Source organism: Chrysemys picta, chromosome 11 (assembly GCF_011386835.1).
Source record: "Chrysemys picta bellii isolate R12L10 chromosome 11, ASM1138683v2, whole genome shotgun sequence".
In the NCBI taxonomy this organism is placed as follows: Eukaryota; Metazoa; Chordata; order Testudines; family Emydidae; genus Chrysemys; species Chrysemys picta.
The window spans coordinates 10,733,395-10,757,058 of record NC_088801.1 but is presented as its reverse complement, the minus strand read 5'-3'; the positions used below and the strand labels follow the sequence as shown (position 1 = coordinate 10,757,058).

Sequence of the window (23,664 nt, the reverse complement as noted above, 5' to 3'; positions counted from 1 at the left end):
ACAAGTTTGTAAAGAGACCAACCTTTTAAAAGAGAAACAAATATTAATCATTTAGTCTAGGGCAGGGGTCGGCAACCTTTCAGAAGTGGTGTGCCGAGTCTTCATTTATTCACTCTAATTTAAGGTTTCGCATGCCAGTCATACATTTTAACGTTTTTAGAAGGGCTCTTTCTATAAGTCTATAATATATAACTAAACTATTGTTGTATGTAAAGTAAATGAGGTTTTTAAAATGTTTAAGACGCTTCATTTAAAATTAAATTAAAATGCAGAGGCCCCCGGACCGGTGGCCAGGACCCGGGGAGTATGAGTGCCACTGAAAATCAGCTTGCATGCTGCCTTTGGCACACATGCCATAGGTGGCTTACCCCTGGTCTAGAGGAGAAAGAAAGTCAGCTGCAAGTGTAAGAAGTGAAAAGAAATCTCTGCTTACCTGCTCCCAACTCGATCTTTCAGAAACAACAATAAAATCATTCTTGGGTTGTTGTTTTTTTGTATTGTTTTTGTTTTTTTCGCTTTGATTCCTGCTGGAATGCCATTCACGTGACACCATCTGAGTCATAGCACTTTTTCTTTCTCCATGCCTCCTGGGAATGTGGTAGAGAAATGATACTGCTTACCGAACTTTAAAAAGAGGCAGGAAAACCTACATTTCTCTTTAGCCTTATGTTAGGGGTATGTGACTTCAACTTGTGATTTTGTATGACATTGTTAAAACTAGACTTGGAGACCACAGGTAATCTGAAATCTGATGTCAAATCTGTCATTTAGATGCTAAGTGAAAATGAATTTGGTAGTGGCAGTTGAAGGGGAGATTTTTCGAAGACACAAAGGTCGGTTGTGTCAAGAAGGGAATAACGATACTGACCTCCTTTGTAAAGCACTTTGAGCTCTATGATGAAAAGCCCTAGACAAGAGCTAAGCATTATTATTTATTTATTTATTATTATTCGTGCGAGATATTTATATTGTGGTGGTGTCTAAAAAGGCCAAAGTGGGATTGTGGCCCCAGTTAAAGCAGCTCAAAAATTTTTGACTGAAACTTTTTTTGGCAGAAAGTACAGATTCAGTGATATGGGAACATTTCAAGAATTTGTGCTGTTTACAGAATTGTTTCTGTTGTGGAAAAAATATAATTCAAAAAAATTTGAAATGTTTCAATGCAAAATGACTTTTTGTTTTCAAATTTCTTCTTAATTTTATTTTAAAAAATTTTAAACATGTTTAAAAGTGCTCAAAATCTAATGAAAACATTTTGTTTCAGGTTGAACAAAATACTTTGAACCAAAACAATTTTTTTTTTTAAATTTTGGGAATTGCCAGCAAATGAAAACATCTGTTATTTGCACAGCTGTCACACTAATGTGTTGGGTACTGTACAAACATGGAAAAAAGAGACATTCCCTTTCCCTAAAAGCTTTAGGTTCCCAATTCCCATTGAAAGTCAGTGGGAGTTGGGTGCCTAATTTCCATGTATTCCTTTAAAAATCTCCTCCTTAAATCCTAATAAGCATTTGTTCATATCATCAAACCATCACATCACACTGGCAGTTTCCGCAGACTTCAATCAAGAAGGAGTAGCAGACCTGTGTAGGGAATCCTTGCATGCTACCTGTCTGCATTGTACCTGGCCTAAGCCATTTCCACGCTGAAAAGAGAAATTTAAACAAAAAGAAAAGAAAATCAGTATCCAATGTGCTCAATATTCAAAACAGCAAGGGAAAGAATCTGTATATTGTGTTTTAAAGGAGATGTAACTTTGCCGAATGGCTGCAGCAAGTTGTGAATTATGTATGAAAGGGAAAAATTGCAGAGAGAATACAGACAGCTGTGCTATTTGTTCTGTGCTGTGTACACAGATACACAATATTCATCAGGGACCCGGGGAGGGAAACGTATCGTATCCAGAATTGCCAAGGCTTGCCCTTCCCCTCTGACACCAGACCTTAAAAAAATTATTTAAAAAAAATGTTTTGTTGTTTATAATGGCATTTGAAGCCAGTTTTCCAGAGGCAATGGGGCAATGAACACTAGGCTATTACTCACTTAGCCTTCATTTTGTTCAATTTTAAATTCCACATACCAAATTTAAGCAGCTGAATTAATAATGAAATAGAACTAGGACTTTCACAAGTCCATCTTTTGTAGCTAAGAGAACCTTTAGGTTCGGGTGAAGAAGAACAGTTAAAATAGTTCACTTCTTTCCTTCGCTCTTTCGTGGTTTCAAGGCGCAGGTTTAGTAAAGTAAGAAAGAAGCTATGACATTCCAGGGTGCAATCCAGACCAGTGAGGGTTTGTCACCCCTGCCCTGCAACCATAGGTATCTCACAATGCCTTGCTGCAGTAGTTCCCACCTGGGCCGTTCACAAATAACATGCAGGTCACACCCTGAGAGTCTGTGTATAGCTGCAGCCTTCCAGTACACTCCAGTGACACTCTGGCTTCCACCAGCCTTGATTACCATATGCAGGATGTCCCCAACACATTCCCAGTCCCGGATTTCCCCCCTTCCCAAAAAATGTGTTATGTACTGAATTGTTCAGCCCTCTCCTGGACAGTTCAGATAACAAAGGTCCTTTGTTCCTGTAAGGGTACAATATATAACAACTTACTCCTTTTAAATGGAGTTACCATACAGCCCAGTTTAACCACGATACTGGATTAGTTTTGATTAAAGAATAAAACAAGTTTATTAAACAAAATAAAATAGGATTTTAAGTGAGTACATATAATGAGGCATTAAAGTCAGAAATGGTTAGAAGAAAAGTAGAGATAAAGTGCTTCTTAGTGCTAAACTTAACAAAGTAGACTTGGTTTGAGGTGAAAATTTTACCGTATATTTTCAGTACATTGCTGACCAAACTCTCAGGCCAGGATCTGATCCCAAGGTCCAACGTCTGTTTCTTTGTCTTCTTAGGTGAAAAGAAGGGGATGGACAGGGAAATATAACTTGGGTGTTTTTGCCCCTCACTTTTATAGTTCAGTCACCCTCTGAAATGTATTTTCCTGAGAGTGACCCCCTAGATAAAGCTCTGTCCAGTTGAGAGCAAGGAGACGTGGAGTCTTGTGGGGAAGAGATGTTTTGCCATTTCTTTTCACGTGGGTATGCTGACTGCAGATTTTTTGTATGTTCTTTCTTTCCCCTCTTGCTATCTGAGGACTCTTTTTACAGGTTATATGCAAATTGAGGTAAACATACATCCCTTTGTTTAAGACAGGCTTGCTTGACCTGTTTTACCCAATTAGGGTTACGTGAGTTTGAACATGTGCCTTTAATATATATAGGAAGGATTTCATACCTTTACACACAATATTGCTGATATTACTGACCCGTGAGTTATTAGCTTTCAAATGATACCTCACAAGGCATATTTTGTACAAAGATCATTACAATAGTGTGTAGGGTGTGAATACAGGGATGCATTTGGTCACAGATGCCCCAACCTTTTATTATATGTATCTATTCTATCTACATCTACCAACTTCTCCAGTTTGTATCATTTCTAGAGCACCCATCTTCATAATATCTAAGCACCCAATACGGTACTCAAGATTAGGGTCATGCTGTTCATAGTGGGTTCTGCTCTTCCAACGCTCCCAAGTTCTCAGTAGCTTGCTTATTGCAAGGCCAGCTTGCTAAACTGTTGAACGTTCCAACTTGGTATGAAGACAATCAGACTTTGGCTCAGTCTAGTGGTCGTTCCGAAGTCAAGGGCCCTCAGTTGAGAACACATTATCTGCAGCTCTGATGAGTGTTGTCGAGGGCACCATTAGCTGCATTGTTCCAGAGGAGTGCCGCTTTCTCAGAGAGGCATGAATGGAGAGGTAGCCCCTGATGTAGCTGGGTCCCTCCCCTGTTGAACATTTGGTCAAGGGAAGTGAACTGGAGCTACTGGAAGATGAAGGGCACTGGTGTGAGGTGGTCTGCTGATGAGGTGTGCTGCTTCACTCTGCCTGTGCAGAAATCTGTATCACCTCTACCTTCCGTCCCAGACACACTGAATTGCAATACGCTGATCTGGAGGTGACTAATATATGGCTCACTGTGGCTAGACTCATGTCTGAGAAGAAAGGGCACAGTCTGCTGGCAAGCTGAAGATGGTAACAGACATTTCTTCTGCTGTTTCCTAGGTGTCTAGGGCCCATGGGGAATCCAGTGGGACTTCATAGCATTTTGCACAAATACGTGTATACTATGGCATAGGTATGTATATGTACCTAAGGTGCAGCCAGGGACCCAGAGCCCTAAAACTGGGCCTGTGGACACCGTCTTGGTCCTTCTGTGTACAGGAGTGACTGACCGAGACTAATGGTTCTAGCCGGGTGTAGCCCAAGTCTGCTACTTCCACTGAGTGGCTCTATGAAAGTTTGGGGCCCTGTTTGCCTGTGGCCCAGTGTAGAACTATAAGGAGAAGAAGGAGGCACAAGGAACCTTCCCTCCCTTTCCATTCCCCAAATCCCCTCTCTAGCCCTGTACAGAGGCTAGACAATCCCACACTTTGTATCCCACACTTTGTACCTGGAGAGCACAAGAATTATGATGGGGAAAGGACCTGATCAGCAGAACATGTCCTGCACAAGGGAGATGTACGATGCACCTGGTGGAAGTCCGTGCTTCCTAGCCCAATACCTGGGGGGGCGCTGCTGGTGGGACAGCATGTCTCTGTATAGAGTCATAACCCAGCCTTTCTTGGGCTTTGTCTTCATTTCTGGTTAATTGAATCATAACAAATGTCGCTCTCTCAAAATCAGGTGCAGCTTTAGGGCTCCTGGTAAGTTGCCAATGTGACTCTTGGCTTTGCAAAGTGTGGGCACCCCTGGTGTCACCTACTACTGAGGAGTACATTTAACAGGCTGCCCATCAATGTTAAGATTATAAAAACTAGCCAAGACTGACAAGATCTACAGTGCACTTCACCTGCACAAATCACTGTGCTTTCTTTCATGCTGCCCCCAGGCACAGAACACCTTTCTGGAGCTGGCTGATGAGGCCAGTACCCTCTGTGCATTCAGAACCCTCCGGAAGGCCCACGTCTGCCATGCAAGAAACTAGGTCTCTGATTAGGGCTGTGGGCACTGGGGGATAATGGTGTGTGTGTGTGTGTGTGTGTGTGTGTGTGTGTGTGTGTGTGTGTGTGTGTGTGTGTGTGTGTAAAATCTTACCATATCTAAAGACATTGAACTCCAAAACCACCCTCTCTTCCCAAGACATTGTAATTAAAACACTTAATGGGGTCAGTTGTGAACTTCATGTCTTCACTTATCTATCTTTTTAATATTGTGTGATGGTAGCAGCTGAAGGCCCCAGACCCATTCTGCTAGCCTGTGAACAAATGTACTACACCTTGAACACTTTGTGTTGGCTTCATGGTAAGCTCTTTGAGGCAGGACCCATGCCTTCTTTTATTATTTGGAAAGTATCTAGCATATTGATGGGTGATACCAGAAACAACAAATTGCCATCAAACAGGCTGGCTAGCCAACGATGATGCTCTTGCCTTGCAAGACCTAGCAGTGCTAGGGAACCTGTTCTGCTGAGAGATCCCAAAGGATTTTCCATCGTGTCTCAGCGTGAGGTAGGCACTAGCATGTGGGATGGGAAAAATTGAACACGGAGCTAGCTGTTAAAGATCCTTACACCTCCAGTTGATAAACTGATGCCCTGTTGGTTACTAAAACCGATCTCTATTGCTTTCCGTTTCTCCAGTGACCTATTATTTTCTACTGCTGCCTTGGGATAAGATGATTAATATTATTTATTATGTGTATTACAACAACACGTAGCAGTTCTGCTGATTGGGGCCTAATTATGCTGGGCACTGTAAAAACGCATATTAATTATTTAGATTTAAATAAAAAAATTATGTAAAAAGACACCTATCCAAGGTCCTAACACATCATGAGTAAAACAATAAAATCCCAGGAGCATTTAAAGTAATGGTTTCAACCCAAACTTAGAGAGCCAGACACTAACAAAAACTCCCTTCAACCCCTTTATCGCTATGGGCATGCAAACCCTCAGTCATCTCCAAAGAAAACCCAACCCTATCCAGCAGAGGACTTAACACATATTAAGAGAAAATCTCTGCCCTGGAGGTTCTAGAGTGTAAGGCCCCACCCACTCTTGCTGAGACTTACATGCTTGTGGAATTGTACACATGGTGACTGGGGAATGGGGCTGCTCACGGCGCATAAAGTTAGGCATGTAAGTAAGTCTTTGTAGGATCAGACAAGACAAAAGGTAGGAGGAAGGAAATAACATTTCCCCCTTTGCTTTGCCTTTTTTAAACAGATGGGTTCCTGAGGCACCAAAAGGTTAAGGGACTTGCCCAAGGTCCGAGAGTCTGGCAGAGCTTAGAATTGAACCCAGATCTCCTGAGTCCTTGGCCAGTCTGTGCTTTAACCACAAAACCATGTTTCCTTCCAAGATTGTTCTTTGTCTTTACCTCCCTGTTTAATTATCCTTTGTGCTCCTTTTCTTTTTATTAATTTTTATTTTTTTATTTTTTAAAGAGTGGATTCCTATGTGCATTCACTATGTTGGAGATTTCTTATTCTACTCCTAACATTTCAAACTGCAGTACATTTGCTTAGGCTGATTTGTTTGTTTTTCTGGTGTTTGTTTTGTTTTGTTTTTCAATCAGCAAGGAAATCTTCTGTAATTCTGGTTGTAGAAAGGAATCTCTGATATTGCAAGAGCTCATAAATGTTTGCTTTAAAGGAGAAAAAGTTCGAAATTAGCCTAATTTGGGCTTCAATATGGGATATTTATGCACTGTCTCCTGGGAACACATCTGATTAATGAATGAGTGACCTTATTGGAAACCAACAAGCAGGCCTGCAGTTAATTATAAATGATACAGAGCTCACGGCAGAGCCCTAATGAAGGTGTTTTTGTAGATGATGTTGCATATTTTTATTTAACAGTCCAAATTAGGAGAGTGAAGACAGATGGTGTACATTTTACTACCCTCTGAGAATGCCTATAGAAATACACTGATATTAACTGTGAGAAGCCAGGCAATGACAGATCAGAAATAATGCCAGAGCAGACTTTCTGGGATCTTTAATTAACATCTGAAAGCAATAATGAACTGGTCAGACAGGGTCAGGAACAGGTGATATTGTGTTCTAGGGGAGAAAGAGTTGTTTGTCTGTGCTTTCTGGGGTTGGGAGAAGTTGCTTAGAAGTTTTGGTGTAGTTTTTCCTCCAGTGGTTAAAAACTGGAGGGTGGAATCTAATCTGCGTCTGATCTTTGGAGGAAATCTACTCCTAAGCTTTTCCGAAATAATATCCTGAAAGGGAAAAGAATCAATTTGAGTAAAGTTCAGAGCGAAGTCTGAAGACAGAACTGTAAAAACCTGACTTATGGGCCTGCATGTTCATACACAGGAAGATGTTTCTCAGGGGCATTATACAAAATGATTATACCAGATTCCATTCATCAAGGCAAAACGAAGACAAAACAGATATAAAGACGAAACCCTGAGGAGGGGGAGGAACGTATCCAATTTAGTGAGGCAACTGTGATAGCAATTAAGGCCCAGATGGAAACTTTTGAAAGTCTCTGGAGTCTGCATATCCACTGTGGTTTTTTCCCTGCTAACTTGACATCATAAAAGAGGCACCCAAAGAATAAAGAGATGATGCTTGAAATTTCTTCAGTCAAGCGCTGTCCCAAATTTGATTCATTGTAAGACAATTTTCCAAAATTGGTTTGGGTTTCTAAGATACAGAAGGGGAGTTTTCTCAAGTGGTTATTCACAAAGAGAGAAATGGTACATTATTTGTAGATTTGTCTTTGCTGAAATGCAGTTGGCATTAATCAGTCCTGGCTAGAAACCTCTGGTACTTCAGACATTCGGATTATATTTTGGCCTGTCAGTATAAACTCTGAAAGCAGAGTGCTGCAATTTTCCACTAGTAGCATTACATTCAGGATTCCAATAAAGACCAATTAATGCAGAAATTAAGAGCTAGAGAAGGGGTAATTATCCATCAATCTCTTTCCCATTCTCCCCCATCCTGTCACCAAGACACATGAAAGTACTATGCAGAAACATTTTTTCAAAGGGTCAGGAAAACATACCAAGGTGTCGCTGTATCATAACACCTAGAGAAGGCCTGCTTATCCACTACCTTGCTTGAGTCATTATTTGTGCCTGTTTAAAGTGAGTAAAATGTTACCAAACCAGAACTCTCCATCATCTCCACTGCTTTGTTTAGTATAGCCATTTATACTTCCACTGAATAGGCTTTGAATACTGCCAGCACTTTAAGTGAAGGGAGAATCCTGGTCTTAATACTGATTTCCCCCCACCCCCAGGTTTCCAGTGGTCAAAATCCGACTGTGTTACTTTAACAAAAGCCTTTGGTGTCTGATTCACTGACCAAGACAACAACTAAAGGTTGGTTAATGTAAATCAGACGTATAGAAGAAAAGAAAAATTAAAGAAGAATAATTCTCCACTGAAGTGTAGATTGGCTTTTTTCCATTTCATCATGCAGGTATATACTTAGGGGTTGTGGAAATGCACATTATTCACTAGGCAGATGGTGTACTGGCTTCTTTGTCACTATTACAGCCTCATATAAAACTGTGCTTAGGCACTTTAAATTACCAGCAATATTAACCATTCTTTGGCACTATTAGCTCAAGTCCCTGATGTCTCCTCCAGAGTATTCATTACATGTGTACTGGTAGCAGCTCCGAGCTGCTACAAGTCCATCTTGTCAAAAGTCTTATGGATGTTTTTAGGCTGAAAGTTATTCCATATGAACAGGTCCCCGCCTGCTGTCCCCTCCCACCAGTCACTCAGTCTTCCTTGTAAAATACCCAAAGGGGCCTCCTGTGCAGTTTACATTCTGAAATAATAATAAAATGCCACTTCCTTTAAATAAAATTAAGTTATTTTTAATAGAGAGAGTCTGAGCAAGAACTCCAGATCCCAACACCCATGAACTTTGCTAAAGTTTGCTTCTATGTTAGAACTTTGTGCCGTTTCTTCTCTGTCTAATGGGTAGAACCAAAACACTGGATCTAAACACCCATGAATTTAGACAAAGTCTAAGTTAAGTTATGGGCCCAAACTTCTTAGGCTTCACCCCATCTCTAGATATTGTGCTAGAGGAGGGCAAGAAAAAAAAAAAGCCTGCATATTAAACAAAACAGACAGTATTCACTCAGAGCTAGACGATCACCTTTAGCTTGAGTAATACCCTACTCCACAAGCAGGCCTACTGAAATTAATGTGATTACTTGCAGAGTAATGTACTATGTAGCATAAAGGTAGCAGAGTTGATTGCAAATAACTTTTGTGGTTTGTCTTGCATCTGTCTTTCCTATAACTTCAAAAAGGCCAATTTAATTTTAATTTAAAAAAAATCCTTTGTGTGTAAAACCAGTACAATGTAAATTTGAAAGGCCATAGACAATATTTATAGCTAATTTTTATAAACAGGGTCCATAATTCTTCGCTCTGTAATTCCATTGACTCCATTGGAGTTATTCCTGAGTTTTACACCAGTGTACATGAGAGGAGACTCAGAAGATTTATAATGGGAAAATGCTGACAGAGTCGTAAATTATTGTGGTGCTAATGGGCAGCACTGTAATTCTCTTGAAAGTCCCAAAGTTTTGTTTTCTGAGATGGTTTGTTTCCAAAGAACAAAGTCTACTTTAAAAAAAAAATCTTTCCAGATGAATGAAACTGGGCTTGTGAATATCTATATTGCTGCATTTTCTCTTGGTATTTTAAAGGCCTTTCACTTTTAGGGCTTTCCATTGTTGAAATTTGTAAGGGGTTTCAGGAACTTCACAGCAGACAGGCTTATTCATATAAGTCAGGGTTTGTTTTTTCCACCCTGTCCCTCTAGAGTATCTTACGTAGTCATTGTATTACCGGATATTCAAGCAGCAGTTTTAAATTTGCGAGCCATGTAACTTTGTTGTGTCCAAAAATGTGTAGACACCAAACAATACCTACTTTTTAACTTATTTTAGGAGAACTCCATGAATCTGCATAATGGTCTCACACAGAAAGTGCTTTATCTTCACCAGTTAGCGAGTCAGTTTAGTGGTATTCTATTGGCAAAAGCTTTCAGAGAAATTATGCATGGTAAATTAATGAAGGCCGTCTGAGGTATTATTGTCTGTGAATGCACATGCCATTAGAATCAATGGCTGGCTGAAAAAAGTTAACGGTCATTAAGTGACTGTTAAAAGGGCCGGTGGACACAGATTCACTCCCTTCCAGGGTTCTGGTTGGATTAGGTAAAGACAGAGATCGCTATTTGCCTGTAGGCCATAGGACAACCCAGGCTTTGTGCTTTTATATCACCATTTATGTTGGGTCCTTTCTGTTACTGGCAGATTTACAAGAGTCTGAGCAAGACCATCTTACAACCAGGTAAATACCTCTTTTTCCATTGCTTTGTTTAGTTCAGTGCAAAATATAAAAGTGGGTTCATTTAAATGCTCTAAAGTCTCTTGGACTTCTCAAAGGATGTCTGAAATGCAGATTGAAAACTGGTGAAAAGCTTTGGTTCAGTAAGGCTAAAGTTTTTGGTTTTAGATACTGTGATCTTTGCAGGGCGAGGTCTGTGAAATGTACATCTACTTGGAATAGTGGAATATCTTAATTTTTTTTTTCAAATAGCAAATATATTAGTAGAGTATTGTGACAGATCTAACCGTCATCCAACAGAGTGCAGAATGGGGTTTAACTCCGGAAATTTAGACAACTGTATCCCAATATAGCAACTCAGCTGTGAATTTGTTACACAAGACATGTAAGTGACGTGAACTGCGTCCTCGGTACCTTTTATCTATATGGGAGTCTCTTTTTCTCGAGCATTGTAGACATTGTTTCAGGTGTCAGCCAGTGTATAATTTGGTCACAGTTACTTGTGACTAAAATAAAATATGCTGGAAAAAAGTGATGATTTTGGTATCTTCTTGAGGCCATTGAAGAAAGTAATATAAAAGGATCTTTGATCAAGAGGTCTTCAGAAATTAAACTTGACCAGTCGCTGATGAGGCAACCCTGTAGAAGCTTAATTAGTATTGATCCACATTCGTTTTTAAGATTTAGAATTAGCGGCCTAAGAGGAAGGTTTTCCATTGTAGTTTATGCCACAGAGTCTCTGTTAAAAGAACAGGAGTACTTGTGGCACCTTAGAGACTAACAAATTTATTAGAGCATAAGCTTTCGTGGACTACAGCCCACTTCTTCGGATGCATTATGCATTATGCTGTAGTCCACGAAAGCTTATGCTCTAATAAATTTGTTAGTCTCTAAGGTGCCACAAGTACTCCTGTTCTTTTTGCGGATACAGACTAACACGGCTGCTACTCTGAAACAGAGTCTCTGTTATTATATCACATGCATCTCAGACAAGCATGGTTTTCCTTGAGAGGAAAAGAGAAATGCCTCATTTGATTGAGATTAACATGCACAACCTCACTAATATTTGAAGACAATTTCTCTGCCTTACTTTCTCCCTGTTTCATATCCCATAGAGAGTACCCTAGACTGCTGCTGCTCGGCACTGTTATTTATATAAAGATATGTAATGTGTTTGTACTTGAGGGCTCATCTGTAACAGTGTATACAATTTCAGATAGTAGACATTGGCAGGAATTACTGTGAAAAATGACTTTCTAGTGACAGCTTTATCCTGCCTATAATATGTCATTGCCTGCAACTTTCAATTAATCACGGAATAACAAAACATTGTGTCTGGCGACAATGGTGTGTCCATTAATATCAAGAAGCGAGTGAGTCTCGACTTTATGAATGTGAATGCTGTCGCGGACCCCGACCACTCTTGCTCCTTAATCAGTAAGTTTCAGTGTATAGGGAACTTCCCCCCCGCCCCTTTATCGTCCGCCTTTGTGATCTGTTAAATTGCAATCCATAATGTCTCGCATCCCTATAATAGCCGGATGGTGTGAGGTTTTAAATGATCTTATGAATTTGACTTTGGCTCACTCTGCATTGACCTTGGTGTCTTCAATGATTGTTCTCCATCCTGTTGAAGAAGAGGGGGATAAGGAAGAGATGGCACTAAAGGAAAGGACTTTGGGTATATTTCTCTTGGGTTTTCATGCATCCAGTTGCAATCTCTGAAGAAATGAAAGGAGAGAGCAGGAGAGTGCATTACTGGAAAATAAAAGACCTGGATTATAAATTTTGCACAAGAAATGGTGTGTCTGTCTCCAACATGACCAGATTGCTAGACTGGCACCTTCCATGTGCTAGACTTCATCAGCAATCACTAGATAGTTCTTGCGGCAGTGCTTCTTGGGGACTTATATTGCTCTAGTATTTAAGTATTCCTGGTTGCTCTCTCCCCTTTGAAATAAGACCCAACCTAATGTATCAGTGTATTGAAATCCCAAACTCTCACCGTGTCCAAATTGAAATGCTGAGAGAGGCTTTGTGGGAGTGTTGGGGTTTGGGCCACAAAGGAACAAAGACTCTATGGTTTCACATAGCAAATATGTGAATCTATGATACTAGACCCAACTTATAGGTAGTTCCTGTACCCACTGAAGTCAGTAGTTAGTTTTCCGTTGATTTCTGTGGAGGCAGAATTGAGCTCTCTATGCTATATGCATCTAAAGTGAGTAAGAAGTTGGTTAGTAATGCTTTTAGTAAGCCTCAAGAATGAAGGGAAACAGAAATATATTAGAAAAAATGATTTGGTAGATCACACCAGAACCTTCTGAGCCATTTTCTGTGTGAACTATTAAAGCAGAGCATTAGTGTATTCTGTACAATAGCAGGGAGTAATAGAAATATCTTCTTTTAATTGTATTGATTTATGTATTTGATGCTGTTTGGGAATTTGTTGTACTTCTGACTGACTTGTTTTTGTCAATGGGATGCTGGTTTATATGCGTTTCTGATGTGGAGTTGTGTGTGTGTGTGTGTGTGTGTGTGTGTGTGTGTGTGTGTGTGTGTGTGTGTGTGTGTGTGTGTGTAAAATAAATCTTTTGGGACCCAAAGAAAGATAGCAAGGTTTTCAGCTCTTCAGTGTGACTTGCCACTTTGCTTGGCTTGCTGAAGGCTTTCCATTGCTGCTGGATACTCAGCCAAACAAAGACTGTATGACAGAGACTATGCTAATCAAGGATTTATCCTGAATGTGGTTGTGGTTCAGTAAATACAGTGTTACGCCATTGCCATACAGAATTTTTAATTCCCTGTGAACGATATGGCTTTTGACAATTGGCGAGGGTTTCATTTTTGATTCTTCATCTAGACTTTTATTAACACTAAGTTTCTTCCTATCCTGTTGTATTAGGGTTGATCTTGCAAGCTACTGAATTCTCTCAACTCCCAGAGAACTGAGGGCATTCGGCACCACACAGAGTTCTTGTGTCTGGATTGGGCCAGTGCCTCAGCTGGTACAAATGGACATGGCTCTATTGAACCACTAACAGGAAGTGAGGATCTGTCCAGTTGTGTGGGGATGGGTGTGCTGCTGGTATGTGTTTTAGCTACAACCTGGATCCAAGTGGAGCCAAGTGGGGTGTCTTCTCCACCACTGGGTTTTGCTTCCCAAAGTTATTCTTTTAGAATCTTCTTAGTGTAATGTCCAGGTAGCAGAATAGCCTTAAAACCATATTAAGAGTCTGAATAAGCTTAGTGATTAAGTTAGCAAAAATTCTCCTTTTCCTGTCCCTTCCCTCTTCTCCGCTCTTCCACCCCCCTCCCCCCCCAAAAAAATCCCTTCTCAGTAGGGGAAATGCAGATCATATCAATCTCTTCTGCCTCCTCACAAGAGCCATGTGCAAGCTATGTACTTTTTTTGTCTCAGATTTCGTGAATAACTTAATTGCTTTGTTATCCCTTCGGGTATATGTAATATTAACATTGGTTAATGACGTTAATTCAAGTTTTTACCATTAATAAAATGGCATTGCTTAAAATTAAGCATTATATTTCAATTAGCACTCCATCAAAAACTTTAATAGTCTGGAGCTTTAAAATGATATTTAAAAAAAATTTTCTTATAAATTTTTTATTGTCATGCTAATTTCCAAAGAGTGATTGAGAACCCAGATGATCTGAGGAACGACCCTGTCTGCCATGTTTCTTGAGGGAACTTCTTTCATTTATGACATTATGCAAAAAGGTCACATTTCCACAAAGCAGGAATCTGTTTCAGTCACCTCCTGAATTCATTATCATCCTTTTTACTTTTTAACATGAGGCACATGATATACAGGCACCCCAGGTGGACATGTTTAAATTAATCTAGTAATAATTGATTCAGAAGAGATTTGGAGGACAGAATTTGCATAAAAGCCATAATGAGAGCAAATCCTCAGAGGCCAGACTGAACAGCTAAGTCCCTGAATAACTTACATCTTCTAAACTAATTTGGTTATATATGCAGTACGGTGATGAGGGGGTTAGAACTCATGTGCTTGGAATTCATTACACACATTCATCTTCTCCAGAAAGCCCTAGCTTCACAGTGTGTGAAACTGACACCAGCCTTCCTAGCAGTCACTCATAGCCCTTCTCCACCCGCGAAATGACAAGCGCTGGATCTGAAGGGTTCTTTTAAAAAGTTGTTCCACAGTGTAAAGTCAGCACCATGGGGCTGGGAGATACTCTATTTGCAGACTTCTCTCTCCCTCCCCCCCTCCCCCCCCAAAAAGATGACATTTCCTAAAGCAAGTTCTCAATTGGAGGTTTGACCCAGCTTTTAGCAATATGTCAGAAGTGCGTGGAGGGCTGCATAGTCTTAGATATTCCCTCCTACTACACCAGCATGGTTCTGTCTGGCCTAATGTTAGATCACACAGAGTCCGACCCTGTGAGGAGCTGAGACCCCTCAGTCCCGCTGATGTCGCTGGGAGCAGAGGGAGCTCAGCACTTCCCGGGATTGGGACCATAAACTAGAGCCCACTGCAAAGTGATTTTTGAGGCAATGAAAATGGTGAGCCAGATTTTCTCAGTGGACCTGCCTTGCTCCTCTTGAAGCTGATGGCAAGCTTCCACTACCCTCAGTGGGAGCAAGAGCAGGCCAGTTCACTATGGTGCAAGCCTATTGACAGTTGCACTAGGGTATCTAAGAAAGAAATTTGGTCCAGCCTGCTAAAGAGAAGTTCAAAGCCTGGTTGTTTCATGGGTAGAACAGAGATATGCATGAGTATTAGGGGGACTGATGTCAGACACTTACGAAGTGTAAATTGGGGTGGTTTCAGTGGAGCTACTCTGAGAATTTTGTCCTACATTGTATGGTTTAAGCCCTTAATAACCGTGTTGAGTGTAACAGTTCTACATCCTTCATGGTAATGAAGAGTTGAAGGGACTTGTGATTTGGGTATTTTCCCACTTGTTTCTCTCCCTTTAAGTGATGTTACGCAGCTGTATATGTTTTAGCATAACACACTTTTTCCTAACGAACACCTATCCAGAGTGCAGTAGATGGGGCTGATAAAAGTTGGTCCATGGATGAGAAAAGTTAATGTAGTGCGACAGCTGCCTGCTGCCGAATAATGTGCAGAATAAAACTGGTGTGCTGGGTGTAGCAGGAAAAGGGAGAATCTGTTTGATTCCCTCTCCACTCCTTTCACATTCTGGACATTTATAGACCTTTTGGATGCCTTGTAGCTGAGAGCTTGCTTGTGATAAACGATGCTGTGAAGTGCCAAAACAACACTGCAGTGAAAAGTACTCGTGGTTCCAAGCATGCTAAACTTGAGTTCCGTTGTAACATTGTTGAGTGCTTATCCCTCTATAGTTATAATTAAGTCATATATTTGTTATGAGGCAGCTGATAATCACAAGTCTCAGCCAAAAACACATTTCTCTCTCACACACGCACGTTAGATAAAAGTTTTTCTCATCCAGTTATTGCACGGACTCCAGTGTTTTTGAGAGAAATAGTGCAGGGTATGCTACAAATTTGTTATGCCAATCAGATTATGCCTGATGGGGGAGTACGGGATTTTGAGTATCCATAATGCCTTGTGGTAGCTAGAACAGAGGAATGGCAATTGTTGATCCAGGGGTAGTTGGGCAGGGCAAGTGGAGGAGGAAGGAAGCTGTCAGAAAATAAAGTCAGAAAATAAGTCAGAAAATAAAGTCTTGCTGCGTAGATCAAGCCTGTATGTTAAACCTGACTATCAGATAGGAAGTTGGGTGGCATGGCTATTTGATCTGTTGGCTTTTGGCTGCTGGAGACTCAAGTTCAAATCCTGGCTTATGTCACAAGTGAAAAGGCCTGGTCTACACCTAAAACTGAGGTCAACCTAGCTGCATCACTTAGGGCTGGGCAAAATTAAGATATAGATTCAGATCTAATTAAGATGACCTGAGTCCCAATGTAGACACCGCTAGGTTGACAGAAGAATTCTTCTGTCGACCAAGCTACCACCTTTCGAGGGGATGGATTGACTTCAATGATAGACAAACCACTTCTGTTGCTGTAGTGAGTGTCTGTGCTACAGTGGCATAGCTGCACTGCTGCCGCTGTTGCGTCTGTAGTGTAGACATACCCTGAATTTGTTGATCTCCTTTTAGTCCCTTCTGCATATTGCAGTCACAAGACCATCACGGGGCTGGTACAGTGCAGCATGATCATCAACCTCTCCTCAAAAGAGTCCCAGGACTGGACTAGCCAGGGGCGTTACGGTGTTGAGTCGAAGGGGGAACTTCCACAGTACTGTATCTGCCTGAACTATGCCCGACTTACTTCCAGGGCTGTTACTAGTTTCTCTTCATTGCCACAGGCACTAAATTTATTCCAAAAGCCTTAATCAAAGATCACCCCCAGTGTGCCTCTACACGGCAATATAAAACAATGTCAGTAAAACTTTATGGTTAGTACTGTAATTGCGCAAAAGTCAAGCAGAGTTATGGTTTCCAAATTAAACTGGGAGAACAAGGAGGGTCTTGTGTGTAAAGTGTTTGGAATCAAGAGACCTGAGTTACTTTTCTGGCTCTGCCAAAGACTGTTTATTTGCCTCTGGGCAAGCCACTTAATTGCTCTGTGCCTCAGTTTCCCCATTTGTAAAATGGGGCTAGTAAAATTAATTCGTGGGAGTGTTGAGAAGGTAAATTCATTAGTGTTTGTGATGTGTTCCAAGATCCTCTGATAGAAGGGGCTATAGAAATGCACAGTATTATAAAAGCGAGCAGTAACTGCATGATATAGACATTTCTATTGAATCTTTTTGAGTTTAAAAAAATGATGAGAAAAATAATTGAAAATAACTCCCATTTCCCCAGCATAAGAACATAAGAACGGCCATGCTGCGTCAGACCAAAGGTCCATCTAGCCCAGTATCCTGTCTTCCGACAGTGACCAATGCCAGGTGCTTCAGAGGGAATGAACAGAACAGATAATCATCAAAAGTGATCCATCCCTGGTCGTGCATTCCCAGCTTCAGGCATACAGAGGCTAGGGACACCGTCCCTGCCAATCCTGGCTAATAGCCATTGATGGAGCTATCCTCCATGAATTTATGTCGTTCTTTTTTGAACCCTGTGATAGTCTTGGCCTTCACAACATCCTCTGACAAAGAGTTACTCAAGTTTACTGTGTGTTGTGGGAAGAAATACTTCCCTTTGTTTGTTTTAAACCTGCTGCCTATTAATTTCATTTGGTGACCCCTAGTTCTTGTGTTATGAGAAGGAGTAAATAACACTTCCTTATTTACTTTCTCTACATCAGTCATGATTTTATAGACTTCTGTCATATCCCCTCCAGTCATCTCTTTTCCAAACTGAAAAGCCCCAATCTTATTAAGTTCTCCTCATATGGCAGCTGTTCCATACCCCTAATAATTTTGTTGCCCTTTTCTGTACCTTTTCCAATTCCAATATATCTTTTTTGAGATGGGGCGACCACATCTGCACGCAGTATTCAAGATGTGGGCATACCATGGATTGATAGAAAATATCATATTGCTTCGAGGGGTGAAAACATTATCTATCCCTTTCCTAATGATTCCCAGCATTCTGTTAAACAGCCTTTTAAACACTTAATTACTTAGAAAATACACCTGCATTTATTTAAATATTTATTGAGTTACTGAAGTAAGGGGAAAATCCTCTGCTCTAGAGGGGGCACTTGCGGGCTGAGAGTGAAGCTAGTGCTTCTGGATGCATTACTCTGCAGATCGAGAAGCCATGGGTAATGCAAGAACCGTCTGTTCGGGGAGGCTAGCCCCTGGCCCCGCCCCTTCTGCCCAAGCCTGCGTCCTCAAATCTTCTGTCTCCCCTCCCTCGCCGGCCCCCCAGGCCTTTGAGCACTGGGCCGCCCCGAGTCCCATGCCACAGGCCGGCCTACTTTAGCCCAAGTCCCGGCGCCGGGGCTGGAGCACCCACAGGGGGAAAATGGTGGGTGCTTAGCACCCACTGGTAGCCCCCCATCAATGCCTCTCCCTCCCCCAGTGTCTCCTGCCCATTTCTCCGCATCAGGAGGCATGGGAGAGGGAGGGAGCGAGGGCGCAGCGCACTCAGGGGCAGGGGCAGAGCAGGGGTGGGGCGTTGGAGGGAAGGGGTGGAGCTGGGGGGGAGCACACCCTGGCAGGTTAGAAACTCGGCGCCTATGCCTGAAGCCCTATCAAGAAATGTATGGCCTGATTAGCAAGGTGCTGAGTACTGTAGCACCCACTGACTTCACTTGGAGTTCTGGGTGATGGACACTTCTGAAAATCAGGTCCTTAATCTCTGCCTCGATTTCTCCATCTGTGAAATGGGGACCTTGAAAACTCATTGTGACGTTGCAGTCTATATGGTTTTATAAAAATATGGTAATGAGTGAATATAATGTAATTGGAATATGCTTCATGCAAAAGGTCTCTTGTAAGGTATCATTACAAAGCTTATAATCTACTGAGTGTGATCATCCTATTTGTATTAATGTACAACTCTTGTATCTGAAACTAGAAATATGAAATATAACTCTGAGGGTCTATTGTAATTATGCAAAGTGTGGGCCATTAATAGTGGTTTGGAATCTTGATGACTCCCATTAACCACGACAATTGTCTGAAGATGGCTATGTTTTACCTGTAAGTCTTCCTGTATACGTGTGTGCTGGCAAGTGGGCAATGAAGTCTTGCAGTGACATGTGATCATGTCACCTAAACTGGAATCCACCTTTAACTTGGTGTCCTTCCATTGAGAAGGAGGGGGTGGGAACCCAGAGAGGGACAAAGGATTCCCACCTTATGCAAAAGATATATAAAGGGGTGGAAAAGAACAAAGGAGGAGGCGCCATCATGAAGAATCCCCTAGCTACCACCTGAGCTGGAACAAGAGCTGTACCAAGGGAAAGAATTGTGCCCAGGCCTGGAAGGTGTCTAGTCTGAGGAAAAAATTTACTGAAGCATCTCTGAGGGTGAGATTATCTGTATTCAGTTTGATTAGACCTAGATTTGCACGTTTTATTTTATTTTGCTTGGTAACTTTCTTTGTTCTGTCTGTTACTACTTGGAACCACTTAAATCCTACTTTCTGTATTTAATAAAATCACGTTTTACTTATTAATTAACTCAGAGTATGTATTAATACCTGGGGGAGCAAACAGCCGTGCATATCTCTCTATCAGTGTTATAGAGGGCGAACAATTTATGAGTTTACCCTGTATAAGCTTTACACAGGGTAAAACGGATGTATTTGGCTTTTAGACCCCATTGGGAGTTGGGCATCTGAGTGTTAAAGACAAGAACACTTCTGTTAGCTGCTTTCAGGTAAACCTGCAGCTTTGGGGCAAGTAATTCAGACCCTGGGTCTGTGTTGGAGCAGACGGGAGTGTCTGGCTCAGCAAGACAGGGTGCTGGGGTCCCAAGCTGGCAGGGAAAGCAGGGGCAGAGGTAGTCTTGGCACATCAGGTGGCAGCTCCCAAGAGGGTTTCTATGATCTAATCCGTCACACTCATTTCATACTCAGTGCAGTTCCTAGCTCACAAGCCTCTCTCAGCACAAAAACCACCATCACTTCTGGCAACCTTCTTGACCATCTCAGCAGAGATGCCAAGTACTGATTGGGGACAGGGATGGAAATACCTTCTCAAGCCTAGCAGGGGTCATAGAGGGCATGGGGAGTTAGCTAAAATGGTAGAGTGCTCGCTTACCATGTAAGAGGTAGCGGGATCATTGCCTGCGTTCTCCAAGCTGCTGCTCTTTCCCACCCCTCCCATCTTTCTCATTTAGGTGGGGTTGGCCCTGCTTTGAGCAGGGGGTTGGACTAGATGACCTCCTGAGGTCCCTTCCAACCCATATCTTCTATGATTCTAGGGGTCCCCGAGAGAAGGATTGAGGCATACGGACAGGGCAATGTGTGCAAGCTTTGACCGCCAAACTAGTTCCTTGGATAAACAGAAGACTTCAGACTCCAAGGCACCTTTCACAAATGCTGAATTCATACCAAAACCCCTAACAAAATAGTTCACGTTTTTATATTACATGTAGCCAATAAAGCAAGCTCAAAAGTCCTTTTTTCTTTTGAGGGCATCTTGAAGCATGTAGGAAATCAGTCCATGTGTGGTGTGGTTAGCTCTGTACAAAAGTAGGTTTGTGTCTGCAGAGCAGGTATTTATTTGTGCCTACTGGGTTTGGCAGGTGCCCAGCGATATAGTAGGTCGTGCTCCGCTGCACATGCTTGTACTGTTGAATCAGAAATATTTTATGGGAACTTTATATAATAGAATTCTGTTCTGGAGGGACCTCCTCTAAGGGTGACAGCAGTTCAGTTTCCAAGACCATTCACTCGTTAGCTTCTCTGTCAACAAGGGGGCCAACTAATGCCAGTTGGTGGCTCCTCTGATTTGGACACCTGGCCCATGCAGAAGTGGACTGAGACCCACTGACTCATTTCAGACTGGGCCACCAAGCTGCCATTAGAGAGTATCATCTTGTGGTATCTAATCCAAAGCCCATTGAAATCAATGGGAGTCTTTCAATTGACTTCAGTGGTCTTTGGATCATGTCCTTGGTCACTACCAAGATGAGCTGGAATCAAATGGTGATCTAAGCCCATTACCAATCCCTTGAGCTATCTAGTCCTACAGATGCTCATACCTTAGACCAGGGGTGTCAAACTCAATTGCACAGGGGGCCAAAACTCAAAACTCGCGGGCCGAACAGTATAACCATTTATTTAACAGACTAAATATTTATGTTTTTTAACCATTAATATGAACCAAAATACAGGATATCATTCCAAAATAAATACATTTCAACTTAAAATATTTTGCTCTTCATAAAAAAATATCCTGTCAATACAATACATTCAAAATCTGTACATGCTGGAATATTAAAAAATCTGAAAATATAAATAAAAAATTGAATTTAAAGCAAAAGTATAATCATAACAAATCATAACATTCCATTTTCTTGTCCTATTTAGTCAGAGCCTGATACTTGGAGTCTTTTCTTTGCAACAAGTTCGTTTATGTTTGGGGTTAGGTTCTGTGTTGTGAAGATTCTCAGGATCGATTGCAGGTGTTCATCAGTGAGGCGACTCCTGTGTGACGTTTTGTTAATTTTCATCACAGAGAACAGCTGCTCGCACAGATATGTGCTGCCAAACATGGACAGGATTCGAGCCGCATGTTGGCGGAGCTGCGGCATCGCTTCAGGAATGAAGCGAGTGAACTGTGCTGGCCCCGCAGTGTCGTACTTTGCCTTCAGTGTCCCGTTACATTGCAGTTCTATCAGCTCCATCTGCATTTCTACAGGTGCGGTTTCCACATCGACTGCAAATGGGTTGCGAAGCAGCTCGAAGTTACTTTTCTGTGCCTCAAAGTCACTGAAGCGCCGTGCGAACTCAGTGCGCAGCGCGCTGAGTTTTTCAGCAAAGGTGGCATTTGGGAAAACTGTGGCACTTTCTTGGTTCCGTATTACTTGGCAACAGGGAAAGTGAGACAAGTTGCATTGGTGCATTTGTGTCTCCCATAAGCGCAGCTTCACTTGAAATGCCTTCACTGCATCATGCATATCGGTTATTATGTGCTCCCGTCCCTGGAGTTGAAGGTTTAAAGCGCTAAGATGCGACGTTATGTCAGCCAGGAACGCCAACTCACATTTCCACTTTTCATCCCGCAGAACTGTGCAGTCTTTCCCCTTACTGTCCATGAACTGGCAGATTTCCTCTCGCAGCTCAAAGTGTCTTTTGAGAACTTTTCCCCGACTTAGCCACCGGACCTCCGTATGATATGGCATATCGCCAAATTCGCTATCTATTTCCCGCAGAAAAGACTGGAATTGGCGGTGATTTAAACCGTGGGCTCTGATAAAGTTGACGGTTTGTGTTACAGTGTTCATCACATGATCCATTTTTAGGACTTTAGCACTCAGCGATTCCTGGTGTATGATGCAGTGATACACTGTCAACTCACCGGCACAGTTCTCCTCCCGCATCTTTGAGCGCATCCTTCCCACCAGTCCATTTTTTTCACCACACATAGCAGGTGCGCCATCTGTTGTAAGTCCAACGAGTTTTTCCCACGGCAGTTTCATGTCGGTTACACTTTGAAATACATTTCCAAAGATGTCTTCTCCTTTCGTTGTCCCGTGCATCGATTTAATGTCCAGTATTTCCTCTGTTACGCACAAATTGGAATCCACACCACGGATAAATATCGCCAGCTGTGCAGTGTCAGTCGCGTCAGTAGTTTCATCCACGGCAAGGGAGTATGCAACAAAATCTTTTGCTCTTTCAATCAACTGTGTTTTCAAATCAGTCGCCATCTCACAAACCCGATTAGCAACAGTGTTTCTGCTGAGGCTTACATTTGCAAACGCTCGCGTTTTATCTGGACAAAGGACGTCGCACACTTTCATCATACAATTCTTTACGAATTCCCCCTCGGTAAACGGCCGTCCTGATTTGGCGATCTCTTCGGCCACAATGAAACTTGCTTTCACAGCAGCTTCACTTTGTGATTTTGCTTTGGTGAAAAACGTCTGCTGGGATGTCAAATTCTTCTTCAACTCCTCTACCTTTTGTAGCTTCTGTCCTGCGCTCAGGTTTTTGAATTTGTTCTCATGTTTCATCTCGTAGTGCCGTCTTAGGTTATACTCCTTCATTACAGCGATATTACTCCCGCAAAGGAGACACACTGGTTTACCTGCAATTTCAGTAAACATATACTCATTCTCCCACCGGCTTTGAAAGCCTCGGTTTTCAGAATCAATTTTTCTCTTGGCCATTGTTGGGGTCTAGCTTTGATTTGAGATTAGCGTTGTATACATCAACAGACCGCGAACTTGAACCGCGGCTTGCCGTTGGCGGCAATTGCACTGCATCATGGGATTTGTAGTGTGTGTTATTGGGGCGTCATATCACAGGGCCATTAAAAACAGATATATAAAACGATTTCGCGGGCCGGATATAATTGTATGGCGGGCCGGATGTGGCCCGCGGGCCTTGAGTTTGACACATGTGCCTTAGACTATTTCTTCCCAACTCCCTTTAGGCTTCCATGCCATGTGCCTGCAATGTGAATTAGTAGGTTAAGTAACTTTTTATTTATGTGGACATGTCTGAACTATTCTCATATGTCAAGATAACAGAGATTAGAGTAATGTGTCTTGTTGTATTTCCTGATTTGCATTGTTTACTCCTGTATGAGAAACAACAATGTTGTCAAAAGCTCGTGAGTGCTTCAAAAGAGACAAACTCCTAG

General features: G+C 41.9%; 1 protein-coding gene across 8 annotated transcripts in view; it reads left to right on the top strand.

Annotated features, from left to right (window-relative positions):
- SEMA5B (semaphorin 5B) overlaps nt 1–23,664 on the top strand; it is a 345,985-nt gene that overhangs the window by 151,470 nt on the left and 170,851 nt on the right. Inside the window, exon 1 of one of the 8 annotated variants that reach the window (XM_042843087.2) lies at nt 10,392–10,409. The exons of the other annotated variants lie outside the window; for them this stretch is intronic. The gene's annotated coding sequence lies outside the window, so the exon portion shown is untranslated. Of the gene's footprint in view, nt 1–10,391; nt 10,410–23,664 lie in introns of those variants that run through there. 8 annotated transcript variants of the gene reach the window in all.